At 48.7% G+C, this 12,774-nt stretch overlaps 1 pseudogene; it reads right to left on the bottom strand.

Annotated features, from left to right (window-relative positions):
• Positions 1–10,179: 10,179 nt before the first annotated feature.
• On the bottom strand, positions 10,180–11,496 carry LOC121838195 (annotated as a pseudogene).
• Between the last annotated feature and the right edge of the window lie 1,278 nt (positions 11,497–12,774).

Below are 12,774 nucleotides of genomic sequence, written 5' to 3' on the forward strand. Positions count from 1 at the left end.
AAAGACAGCACCTAGCCACGGAGGTACGAACTTGCTTATGTAGGGGCGTCTAGAGCCACTGACTAAAGGGCCTCTGACACGCAAAAAAAAAATTTTTTTTTTCATGGTAGGTGTTAAAATGGCATGTCAGGACATTGCATAAAAATTGTTTCAGTATAGAGTTGCGTAGTTTTTTTATAAAAAAAATAGAAATTTGAGGCCCAAAAGTTCCAGCCAGTGCACCGTGACGTAACAGTGTACCGCAAGGTGTCGGGGCGGTCAGAAGGGAGGCATCGACCTATGTCACTAAAAGTGGGTTCGCAGGAAGTCACGTGAGTTTCACTCCTCGAGCTCTCTGCGACCGTGCCTAAGACTTTTTTTTTTGTGCTCTTTGTACGAGCGATTGTAGAAAACGAAGTTTCAGTTCCACTAGCTCTTTATCGCTGCACCGTTGGTTAGTTTGCGTGCTGTAAAAGTTGAGGACGAAGAGTCAGTGGATCGACGTGATGGAGGTCAATGATGAAAGCGTTGCGATTACAAGCCAGTGTATGAGTGCATGCCGTCAGTCCGATGACACAGAGCTATACTGGGCACAAAAAAAGCTGTGAAGTCTTGAAAAAAAAAATTAGAACGCTCGCAGAAATTAGGATTGCTAGCGTACGACACGCCCAATTGCATTGCTGAAGGTTCGGACACCGAGGTCGTCGAATCATCGTATACTCTCCAAGCTGAAGATGCCTGCCGTCTCTCGGAAATGCATGCAGTGTGATCTCTTCTTCAGTTGCTGAAATACCAGGACAGTCCCTCACACAGCACCTTCTAGGCATAGTAGTTGATCACGTCAATTCAGTGACTCCTCTTCTTCTACCTTTACAGCAACATTAAGCGATGAAAAGCAAATAAAAGAAACCTTGTCTGTTTGGAGCGCTCGTGGAGGTGCGGAGAATAACAAAAATATTTAAAAAATATTACACGCGCTCGCGGTAAGCACGAGGAGGGATACAACTCACGTGACTTCCGGCGATGCCTCCCTTCTGACCGCCCCGACACCTTGCGGTACAGTGTTACGTCACAGTGGGGGGATCGGTGGCCGAGTGGTCCAGCGCACACTAGCTCGGAGCACGTGGAGCGAAAGCTCGCGCTGCAGAACCCAGGGATCCTGGGTTCGATCCCCACCCCTGCCCGTTTCGATCTGGATGAGCATCGTACCGGCGTGCGGTCTTGTATCACTACTGCGTGGTGCACGTTAAAGACCCCAGGCTAGCGGTTCTACCGCACTGGCTAAATTGCTCATCTACAGCTGGGAGACTCGTCGCCCCTGTGAGGCTGACCAAGTTCTAGGCTGTATAAACACACACACAACCCAATTTTTTACGTCACAGTGCACTGGCGGGAACTTTGAATGGGGTCTCGTATTTCTATTTTTTATAAAAAAAACTACGCAAATCTATAATAAAACAATTTTTTTTTGTAATGTCCTGTCATGCCATTTCAACGCCTAGCATGATTCTTTTTTTTTTTTGGGGGGGGGGGGGGGGGGGGGGGGGGGGGCGTGTCAGAGGCTTTTCAAGCAACGCGCTTGGAGTATCGCTTCTCCATACCCCGACTACTTTGGGGGCTAACTTTGGTTCTTAGCGCGCAGAGCGGGCGCAAATGGCTATTGTTACCATTTGAAAATGCGACTTCTTGAGCTCTAGATACGGTGCTAGGAAGTTCAGGCGAAATATTTTTTTTCCTTTTGTTGCGGACTGAATTTTCTGGCCTACTGAATACCCTTGTTTTACTATTCTCAAAGTGCTATCTAGTAGCTCTACGTTGAACATTGAACCTCGCTCTGCCGCTCGCGTCACTTCTTAAGTAATAATTGTAAACAAGCGTGCTGGTGAATAGATACGAATACTTGAAAAGAGAGAACATCGCGGACGGGGACCGGAAACAGGACCCCTTTCATTGAGTAACGAAAGAAGTGCTGTTTCCGTTGTTTAATGAAAGAATTAAGTCCTGTTTCCGTCCCCTCCTCGATGTTTTATTCTTTCAAGTATTCGCGCTGTTTATGTGTTGCCAGATTAGAATTTCAGTTTTCAAAACCAGATACGTCTAAAATTTAGAATTTAATGACCTCGCGACAAGAAAAAATTATTACGTCATGATAATTGGGTTAGTGATTAAGCCTTATCTATCTGCGTCTCGAGCCCCTTTTGCGGTTAGTCAGCGATCTCAAAGTCCTGATGTTTCCCCGTGAATTTTCCGGGAGTTAACTTTTGCCCCGTATCGACGCAACAAGAAGCCCGTGAAACTCAATGGGTGGGCACGTGACTCCATACAACGAGTGGTTCGCGAACTACCGAAGCGTTCTTCCGATCAATACTCTTGGCGCATGCTGGGAGCCAGCGCCCTCTTCCCTGATCCTTTCAAAGGCCTTTGTTTTCGCGGTATATACAAAACTCAAGGCGTTGTTTCTAATTATATATGCGTCATTTCGTTTAAATTCTACGCCGCTTTGTTCTGGGGATATCTCTAAAACGTAAAGTTCACTTTCCATGTGCCTGAGGGGGTGTTGAGAGCAAACACAAGAGACACAATCACTTCCAACTATAACATAAAAAGCAATTTACAAGGGAAAAACTGATCAAGTTTAAATGCACACTTTAATGTCGAATCTACGGGGTTTAAATTTACCTGCGATTTCGCAAATTCAAAGTCGCCCGTTTGAAAAAAGAAAAAGTAAAATAAAGAAGTCTGGTGAAGTTTACGAAATCGCAAGCAAAATCGCATAATGTGAATCAGGCGTAAGAGATCTGGACTGTCTATGATCATAAAATATGTTTGGACTTGCAAAAAACGGTCTGTGTTGGGTTACCGAGCACGGTGAAACATTATGCTCACCACCACAGCACAGTCTGTCTTTGTAGGTCTAAATATATTTTATGTGTCGTCATTTACTAAGCCTCCCCGGTAGATTGCAGCGATTGACTCTCCCAAGTGGTTTCAAGGGAATACAGAGCGCAAGTTATTCTGCTTCTTTGGCAGCGACTATGGTGACGTCAGATCGCCAAGCTCTGATTGGCTCTGATGGAAGGATAGTGGGTAGACCTCAAGGCATCTTGCTTTGAGGTATACCCGCTATTCTTCTATCAGAGTCAATCAGAGCCCGGCGTTTTGATGTCAAGGCAAAGCGTGAAAACGAAGCGGACGAAGTTGAGCTCCGCATTAAAAAGCGCAAGAAAGGTAGGGATGAAGAAGACACAAACGAATCAGAAGTACAGTGTTCTAGAGGGGGTTGTAGTGGCTAGAGCCACTAAATAAGCTGCGCTTAGAGTATCGGCACTCCGTTCCCCGACATTGTTGTGGGCGCCGCCATTTTGACTCGTATGCAGAACAGACGCAACGGCCGATCGTCATGATTCAAAAGTGCGACTTCCTCAGCATTAGATTCGGTGTTAGGAAGATCATGTAATATTGCTTTGCTCTGTCGCAAACGGTTTAAACATGTGTGGACGGCGGAAAAGCATTTCCTGTGATTTCAGATAAAGCTTTAGATAACTGGCAACCATGATCTTAAGCCACAATATGGCCAAGTGTCGTTACTCTGAAGCGTAGCTTATTTAGTGGCACTAGTAGTGGCAAGAGCGGCGGCCGCTTTGTGAGGATTTTGCGCGTAAACGACACCATGGCGCTGCTGCTCTGTGCCCTAGGAGCGCGCCCCCGTCAGCCCCATCATCGGCGCTTACTACTGTGGTTTGACTGGAGCTTTTCGCGGTGCGAAACAACTGCTAATGTTGTTCTGTAGTAAAAAGTAGTTCTGCCTTTGGACTAATGCCTCTAGAGTGTGTGCTATCCTCCACTTGAAATATTCGCGTGTTTTGAGGGAGATTATTTAATTAATATCGACTCCCTCCCACCCCAGTAGTGGCACATCCTTCAGCAACGCTATCACTTGGGCTGCAGGTTTGATAGCTGCGAAAGAAGTTCTACTGTGCTAGATTTCAGAGAAGCGTACTTCGTCCCCCTCGTCGTCTTCTTCGTTCATCGCACACGTGCCATTAATTCTCCTAGTGCACCAGAGCCGTTTATACTGAGAGAGTTTGGCCGATGGGCGGAGCTTGTTGGCCGCTAGAACAAGCGGATTTCGCGATAACACAATATGGCGTTACTTCTTTATCTTGTTCATTCCTGAGAAATCGCGTAGAGTTCCTATGAGTCAGAGCCACAATATGGCGGACGGAAGTAGTCATCCCCCGGTTGTCAGACTACGCTGCTTTGGTTGTCAGACTGTCAAAATCTCCTTAAGAAGGCCAAACTCTCTCAGTATAAACGGCTCTGTAGTGCACAGAACTCCAGCGCCACTCGCGGTATCTACGTCGACCGTCTTCACGCGCTTCATTGGGTCTTCTTGTCTTCTTGTCTTGTTCGTTCGTGTCTTTTTCGCGCGTTTTAATACGATTGAAATCAAGAAAACCGACTAGCTAAATTTAAAGTTTCAATCTACCGAGTGCTCTGCGGGAAAGTAGGAGCTCCAGATGTTTTAGGGTGCTCCCTTTGTTAAACGAAAATTTCCACAGAAATAAGGCGGCGAAAACTCATCCAAGAAACCAGCGCTATTTAAAAATTGTAACCAGGGCCTTCATAGTATCTTCATTCGGCATTGTTGACCGTGTAATATTTGCGATGATTAGAGCACCGCTCGGAGGAGGAATCGGTTTTAGTTGACCCGCCGCCCGCCGAGTCTCCGTCACCCGCAAAAGCGGGCAGCAATCGTCTACAGGTAGGGATTTCGGGGTCGTCTTACAGAACGCCTTACCAGACATGCCCACTAAGCCAAATGATTTCAGGCCAGTGTTTACTTTAAACTTTACTTCCAAAGAGATTCGGGTTAGAAATGTCTGCGGGACACTGTTAGAAGGAACACAACATCGCCACTTCTTTTTTTGCATATCTCTCAGAATGTGCACTGGCGAGGAGCCATTTTCATTACATGGCAGAGCGCTCCGAATCAACTCTATTCTTCAGTACCAGTCCAGGCCAGAGAAAACATGGCACAAGCTCAGAAATCCTCGGGGGCCTAACTCGAGCCAAATACGGTTTTTGCTCCGAGGCGTTAGCTCTAGTGGTAGAGTACTTTTTTCTTAAACATTGCTATGGCTTTTCTCTGGCTCACCAGCAGTGAACAGTTGAGGTCCTAATTTTCCGCACGAAAACCGAACAAACATTAGTGAAGTCTAACTCTGGCACTTGTTTGGCGATTTAGACCACAAGATGCCGGATGACAGCCAAAACTACCAGCTGTGAAGTCTAACTTTTGCACTTGTTTGGCGACTTCTGGCTTACATACTCAAACTCTGGCCAAAAGAAGGTAAAGTTTGCCTCTATTTAAACACGAGGAAGATACATAGAAAGGGGGACGGACAACGAAGACTTCCAACTAGCAACAACATTTATTGACCCGAAGTTTGCATATATAGGTGAAGGAGGGGAGGGTGAAAGACGCTACACTGGAAAGTGGGAAAGCGATGGGAGAGGGTGTAGAGCTAGGGAAGTGAAGGACGATCCCGTGGGGTTGACATCTAATCGCTTGAAGCTGCGAAAACGAGGGACGTCAGCTCTGGCCCCAGGAAGTTTATCTCCCTCCTGGATAAGCCTATGGACGGGGACCCGAAGTTGTTGTGACTCTGGTGCATGGCGAAGGCCTCCATGATCTCTCGTCCGTATCTTGAGGCGTGACCTCCAATCTTGGTGGTCGAGGGAAGGTCGGCCGAACAGGGTTCGCTGCACTCAGAAGTGTGTTTGGCAATCGGGTGGTAACGTATCTCCGAAGTGTCGGAGGCGGTTTTCTTGATCTCGTTTGCATGGTCCCTGACCCGATCGTTTAGGCATCGGCCCGTCTTTCCGATGTATTTAGCACCGCAGGACATAGAAACCGAATACACGCACTTTTTGCAGCAAGTTACATAATTGGTCTGGTGCTTTTTTTGGCACGGGGCGCTGGACCGGAGTTGTTGACCTTTCTACAAATAGAAGCTAATTTGAACTTGCAGGAAAATACAACGTTGGTGTTGACGCCGAGCGCAATAGATTTCAGGCGATGTGAGGTGTTATGAATGTAGGGGATGCATGCGAAGCCTGACTTGGGAGCGAGGGGTTTGGACTTCTGCCCCGCGACAAGTCTTTTGATTGTTGTTTCAATCAGGTCTCTGGGGTATCCTGCCTTTATGAGGCGACTAATCTGGTTGGATAGGTCGGGGGCGGAAAGGTGCTGACAGGATTTAACCTTTGCCGAAGCAATTAGATTTCGAACGATCCCATTTTTTACATTCCTCGAGTGTGAGCTGTCGAAAGGAAGAACGGGCTTAGAGGACCTCTGCTGGTGAGCCCAGCAGATACCTTTGCTAGTTGGGACCAACCTGAGATCCAGGAACTGTAAGCCCTCAGGGGAGGGGGCCTCTGGTGAACGTGAGCCCATGTGAGTTCTTCTGGAACACGCTCTCTATGGCTGCAGAGTCGAAGATGGTGGATTGTAGGATGAGATAATCATCAACATAACGAAATACGTTCGCATAGGGAAAATCTCGTTGAAGGTCCGACTGAACTTTGGCGTCAACATAAAACAGGTAAATTTCGCTGAGGGCGGGAGCCAAGCAAGACCCGATACAAACGCCGGCCTTTTGTAAGTACACTTTACCCTCATATTCAACAAGCGTTGATTGGAGATACAGTTGTGTCAACTCGAGAAATGAGGACAGCCAGACGCCACCGCCCCCCCCCCCCCTTTCTATGTATCCCCTTTCTATGTATCTTCCTCATGTTTAATTACTGTTACCAACACGATCGTTTTGTACTTAATGGGGCCATGAATCAATTTTCCTACTTCTTCCTCCTTAGCTTTAATTCTCAACTCAAATGCGAATTGTGAAATCACGTGGTCGTGACATTCCTTCGGCACCGGTGCGATGACTCCTAGCTTCCACCGTGCTTTTTATGCACACCATAGAACTTGTCATTCCCTAGTTACAATAAGTTCCGTCAGGGCACTCATTGGCCACGAACGCGAATCCAAATATTCGTCGACGAATTGATTGTTGACGAGCGCATACGTCCGAGTGACGCAGTTCTCGTGCGTGAGCTGTGTTCTGCTGACGTCAGTTTGGTGCCAATGACGCGCGTTTGGAACCGCGGATGTATCATAGTGAAAAAGCGGAGAGCTTTCGAAGGCAAGAAGGTACAAAATAGTCCTCTATATTTTCAAATGTTCGTACCGAAAGCTGGCTTTTGACTTTCTAGCCTCTTTCTTTTGGCCAACTACACGATATGCGATTAGTAAAGTCCCAATTTAAAATCATTCATCCCAACCTAAAATTCGTTTCATGGCCCCTTTAAGTTGGCTCTATATATCTTGAATTTTACGAAATTTTGGAAACCCTGAATTTCCAGACAGAAACCCAGATTTTGACCAAACGAACAACTGATGCCTGAAAAGTTTCATTAGAGCCTTCAAATGATAAGGGATAAAAGGAGAAACGCGGCGATCGCTTGTTTGTATTAACAGTGTCGCACTATGTACAAACACGAGCCTCAACCGGTAAGATGCGACGTCCAACTAGGATCAGAAATTTCTAACCTCACCTTATGTTTTTATTTCCCTATTTTTAAACGTTAAATTTAGTTGTATTTTTCAGCGTCTCTTTAATGCTAAGGAACCTCGTTGGTTATTCGCCTCATGTAGGAGGGAAACGGATGAGTGGATTCCTGGATGTATATGATGAACCCACTAAATTGGTCAGTCGCTTGACTACCTATACCCACTGTTTTTTTTATATTGTCCGCAGAACTCACAAAAACAAACCGAAAGCTAAACTAATGTGTTTTACTAGAAGAAACCCGTTTCGTCCTACCAATATTACGTAGGCTCCGATTTCATTAAGACCGTTCTTTCGTACAAATATCTCGGTGTAAAACTAACATCACACCTTGTCTGGAATAATCACATCGAAGCCATCTCCGCAGACACCTCCTGGACCCTGGAAGCACTCCGATGTAACCTTCGATCTGCTCCACCAACTGTCCGCGAACTGACCGAGGTACTCATCCGACCAAAGTTAGAATATGCTGCCTCTATCTGGAATCCCCATCAAGGTTACTTTATCAATCATCTGGAAGCAATTCAAAACAGGGACGCTCGTTTCATCCTCTCCAGGTACGATAACTACATCAGAGTCTCCGCGCTGAAAAGTCAACTAACCCTTTTTTCTTTGGAGCTTCGTAGGAACGTCTCTTAGCTCTGCCTTCTTCACAAAATCTGTTATGATTGTCTCGACCTTAAACCTGCAATATTATCACTGCCCGATCTAACATAATCTCGCTTAAACATTGATTGTACCATCAAAAGGATCTGTGGCTCAACTAACGCTTTCCACCGATCATCCCTCCCACAAGCCATCAAAGTCGGGAACAGCCTCTCATCCTCCATCGTCACCAACGTAGACCCAGGCGCCTTTAAATCAAGTCTTCAATCGCACCTTTCAAGTTGTTAACCATTTACCGAACTTTTCCTGAATTCATTTATTTTTGTGTCTGTGCTCGACACGCCACCCACCGGAGGTTACTAGATTACTTCAGTTGTGGAACTCCCTCGGAAGGGGGTACCCCTCCTCACTCACTTCAGTCCGCCTACCGTCGTTCGAACCGCCGTATGGATTTTCGTTTACGAACTGTGTGTTCCATAAGTACGGAGGAACGCCATCAAGACGCTGCGCTTCGAAACGTACGTATTCTATAGAATACACTACAGTTACCAAAGCAGCCGTCCGGCGAATCGAACGTCGGGAGGCGAGTCGTGGTGAGTGAGGGGGGGGGGGGGAGGGTACTACTGGTACACGCAGTATCTATGAGCAGTTCCTTAACTGAGCTAATCTAATAACGTTGCCACCACCACGACATGACGTAACAGAGTCGCGTTCGTGTTTATAGAAATTGCGAGATGGCCCCGCGAGATGACGCCAGTGCACGAGGCCCGTGTCTCGAGCCGCCCTTGGAAGCAAATGGCGGCGCAGCACTGAAATCAGCGGTAGAATGCCTTCATAAACACGCGTAATCAGCGGCCTTTGGAAGCGAATGGCGGTGAAACCCCCGCTCGTGGCACGTGTCTTGCACGTTTCCTCAGCAATAGTAGGCAGTACTTGCAAGCGTGAATTTTATTGAAGGAATTTAGGTTCGGAAAGTTGCGCCCGTGTTTTTCTGTGAATCGACGAAGCCCTGACAGCCCTGAGACGTATACGCTTGGGAAAGTGCCCGATGATCTGTTGACGTTTTCTTTTGTTGTTTGAATATACCAGGATTCCAGGTTGGAGACGTCTACGTCAGTGTTTTTCCGTGGCGAGAATCTCGCTTCTGTCGAAGGACACGCTGTGACCCAGTCTTTCGGCGTGTTCAGCGAGGGCACTGGCTTGGACGTCGTTCTTCACGTCGTATTTGTGGCGCCGGATGCGTACCGGGAAGTTCTTTGTTTCTCCCACGTAGGCGGCAGGGCAGTTCGCGCATGGGGTGCGGTAGACAAGACCTTGAGCCTTCTCCTACCATTGCTGGGGAAACGTGCAAGACACGTGCCACGAGCGGGGGTTCCGCCGCCATTCGCTTCCAAGGGCCGCTGATTACGCGTGTTTATGAAGGCATTCTACCGCTGATTTCAGTGCTGCGCCGCCATTTGCTTCCAAGGGCGGCTCGAGACACGGGCCTCGTGCACTGGCGCACTTGATGCTACTTGCAAGACAAACGCAAACACATCGAGGGGCTTTATTCGAACCATGTTCCACCGCCTGATATTCCTAATGAAGATGAAGTTGAAGATTATTAAGATGATATAGATGAAGACGACGAAGAAGATTCGCCCAACCCATAGTCACCCAGGGACGCCTTTTTCGGAGGTCGATACGGGGCAGGGCGAAATAGAGTAGTAGTTTGACGTCTGTGACGTCATGCCCGGCTTATTTTGTTACCTTGACATCTTCACCTCCACAGTGTTCACCTCTTCACTTCGCGTACTTGTTGTGTATTTAATCTTTACATAATATATACATTACAGCATACAGCGGGCACAACCGACCGGGTTGGGGCCAGAGCAGTCGAACGTCTCGTGCCTGCGCGCGTGCACCAGTTCACCGGCATCCCTGGATATCCTCGGTTGCCAACACACAACATCCCTCCCCCCTAGGTCACATAGTCCTTTAGGTAGTCGGGACGTCGCCGTTGTCGCTGGGGACGATTTGACTGTTCTTGCGCAGGCGCTGAAGTTGGCAACACTGTTTGGTGCCTCGGTTCATGGGGTGAAGCAGGTGAACGTTGTGGGGAAGCTGGAGGTATTGCCACTGGGGTTGACTCCTCAGGGAAGTCCGCTTGACTCGTAGATGGTGGGCACTCTTCCACCGATTCCTTCCTAAGCGATGGCTCGCTTGGTAAGGAGAGCTGCTGAGGTGACAGCTCTGTCGTAGGCTCCTCCTCGTCCAGGTATGTGCTCCACTCCCGTCTCCGGATTTGGTCCACGTGCCGCTTCCAGAAACGACCGTCGATGGTGCGAACCTTGTAAGACACCGGACCGGTGATCTCAGTGATGATACCGGGTAGCCACTTGGGGCCTGCTAAATAATTGCGGATGAAGACTGGTTCTCGCGGCTCGAATTCGCGTACACCTTGTCTTCCCCGCAGCGCTTGTTCCTCTTGCTTGTCCACCATCTCTGCTTGTAGGTCTGGGTGAAGCCGGTCCAGTGCAGTACGGAGTCTCCGACCCATCAACAATTCCGCCGGACTCTTTCCGGTCGTTAAGTGCGGGAGAATATGCTGACTCAAAAGAAATCGGGCCAACTTGGTGGCCATGTCGCCTCCTTCCATGCGCCTGAGGACTTGTTTAGTTTCTTGGACCATGCGCTCCACTTGGCCATATTACGATGGATGATATGGCGCCACCTTAACGTGCCGGATCTGGTTTCTCTGCAAAAATTCTTCAAATTCTTGTGAGACGAACGCTGTCCCATTGTCCGAGACTATAGTGTCGGGAACACCGTGTGTTGCGAACAGCACTCGCAGCCTTTGACACACTGCTGCTGACGACATGGATGCTATCTGGATGACTTCCAGCCATTTCGAATGCGCATCCACCACCAGAAGAAAAACCTTTCCTTGGAAGGGTCCTGCAAAATCGATGTGGATTCGGGACCATGGGTTTCTGGCAAATTCCCACGGATGCAGTCTTGCACGTGCAGGTTGCGGCCTTGTCTCCTGGCAGGGCAGGCAGGTTCGGACCGTCCTTTCGATATCTTGGTCGATACCCGGCCACCAAACTGTGCTTCTGGCAAGCGCCTTCATGCGGACGATACCGGGATGCGTGGTATGCAGCAGCTCCAAAACCTGGTCTCTCGCTTGCTCTGGAATGATGACTCTACATCCCCACAGCAGGCATCCCCGATACTCCGACAACTCGTGCTGCCGTCGAACAAATGGCTTGAACTCGTCCGGCAGCCTGCCTTGAGGCCATCCAACCCCGTCCAATGTCGAACTCTGGACAAGGTTGGGTCGTTCCGGGTGCATCGGGCAATTTTCTGGGCATCCCACGGAATCTCCGGCACAGTCTCCAGCATCCGGACTTCAAAAAGTTTCTCGTCAGTTGAGCTGTCTTCCACAGTTAGAGGCAGTCGACTCAGTGCATCCGCGTTCCTGAGCTGATGAGCAGGCCTGTACTCCAGCTCGTAGTCGTAAGCCGACAACATTAACGACCATCGCAACATTCTCGGCGACAGCACTTGAGGCATCGGTTTTGCGTGATGCAAGAGTCCCAGTAGAGGTTTGTGATCGGTCACGATCCGAAAATGCCGACCGTAGATGAACTTGTGGAACTTTCGTATTCCAAAACCTATCGCCAGAGCTTCCCGGTCTGTCTGTGCGTAGTTCCTTTCGGCAGCTGTCATAGTTCGAGAGCCATAGGCTACCGGTACCTCCCGGCCTTCGCTATCAACGTGGCTGAGTACCACCCCAAGTCCGTACGGACATTCATCACATGCCATGACTAGTGGCTGGTGGACACTGTAATGGGCAAGGACGTCCGAAGACTTCAGTAGCTGCTTGGCCCGCAGAAAAGCCTCTGCTTCCTGCGTAGTCCATCTCCACTTATGGCCGTTGTCGAGCAGCCTGTACAAGGGCTCCAAAGTGTGTGCCGCTCCCCGTAGGAACCTGTTGTAGAAGTTGAGTGCCCCTAGGAACGCTTGCAACTCCTTCTTGCATTTTGGCTCGGGTGCCCCATGGATAGCCTTGACCTTGTCGTCTCTCGGCTGTATTCCTGCCTTGCTGACCTTGTATCCTAGGAATACAACTTCATCCACTCCAAAAACGCACTTGTCCCTTTTTAGCCGGACACCGTCGTCTTGAATTCTTTGAAGCACAGCTTGCAGACGGGTGTTGTGCTCGGCTTCATCTTTACCGCCTACCAGGATGTCATCGAGAAAAACTTTCACCCCTTCCAGCCCTTGCAGCAGCTCTTCCATGTACCTCTGAAAAATAGCGACTGCAACAGCTACTCCAAACTGTAGGCGCGTGACACGGAAAAGTCCACGGTGTGTGGTGATGGTGAGAAGGTCAGCTGTCTCACTGTCAACTGTCAGCTGCAGGTACGCTTGGTCTAAATCAAGCTTGGAAAACCTTGCACAGCCTGCCAGCTTCGCGAAAAGTTCCTCAGGTGTGGGTAGGGGGTAGCTTTCCCAACGGACCACAGGGTTTACCGTACTCTTGTAGTCGCCACAGATTCGCACTGTGCCA

The sequence above is a fragment of the Ixodes scapularis genome, unplaced genomic scaffold, assembly GCF_016920785.2.
Source record: "Ixodes scapularis isolate PalLabHiFi unplaced genomic scaffold, ASM1692078v2 PGA_scaffold5__190_contigs__length_132052651, whole genome shotgun sequence".
In the NCBI taxonomy this organism is placed as follows: Eukaryota; Metazoa; Arthropoda; class Arachnida; order Ixodida; family Ixodidae; genus Ixodes; species Ixodes scapularis.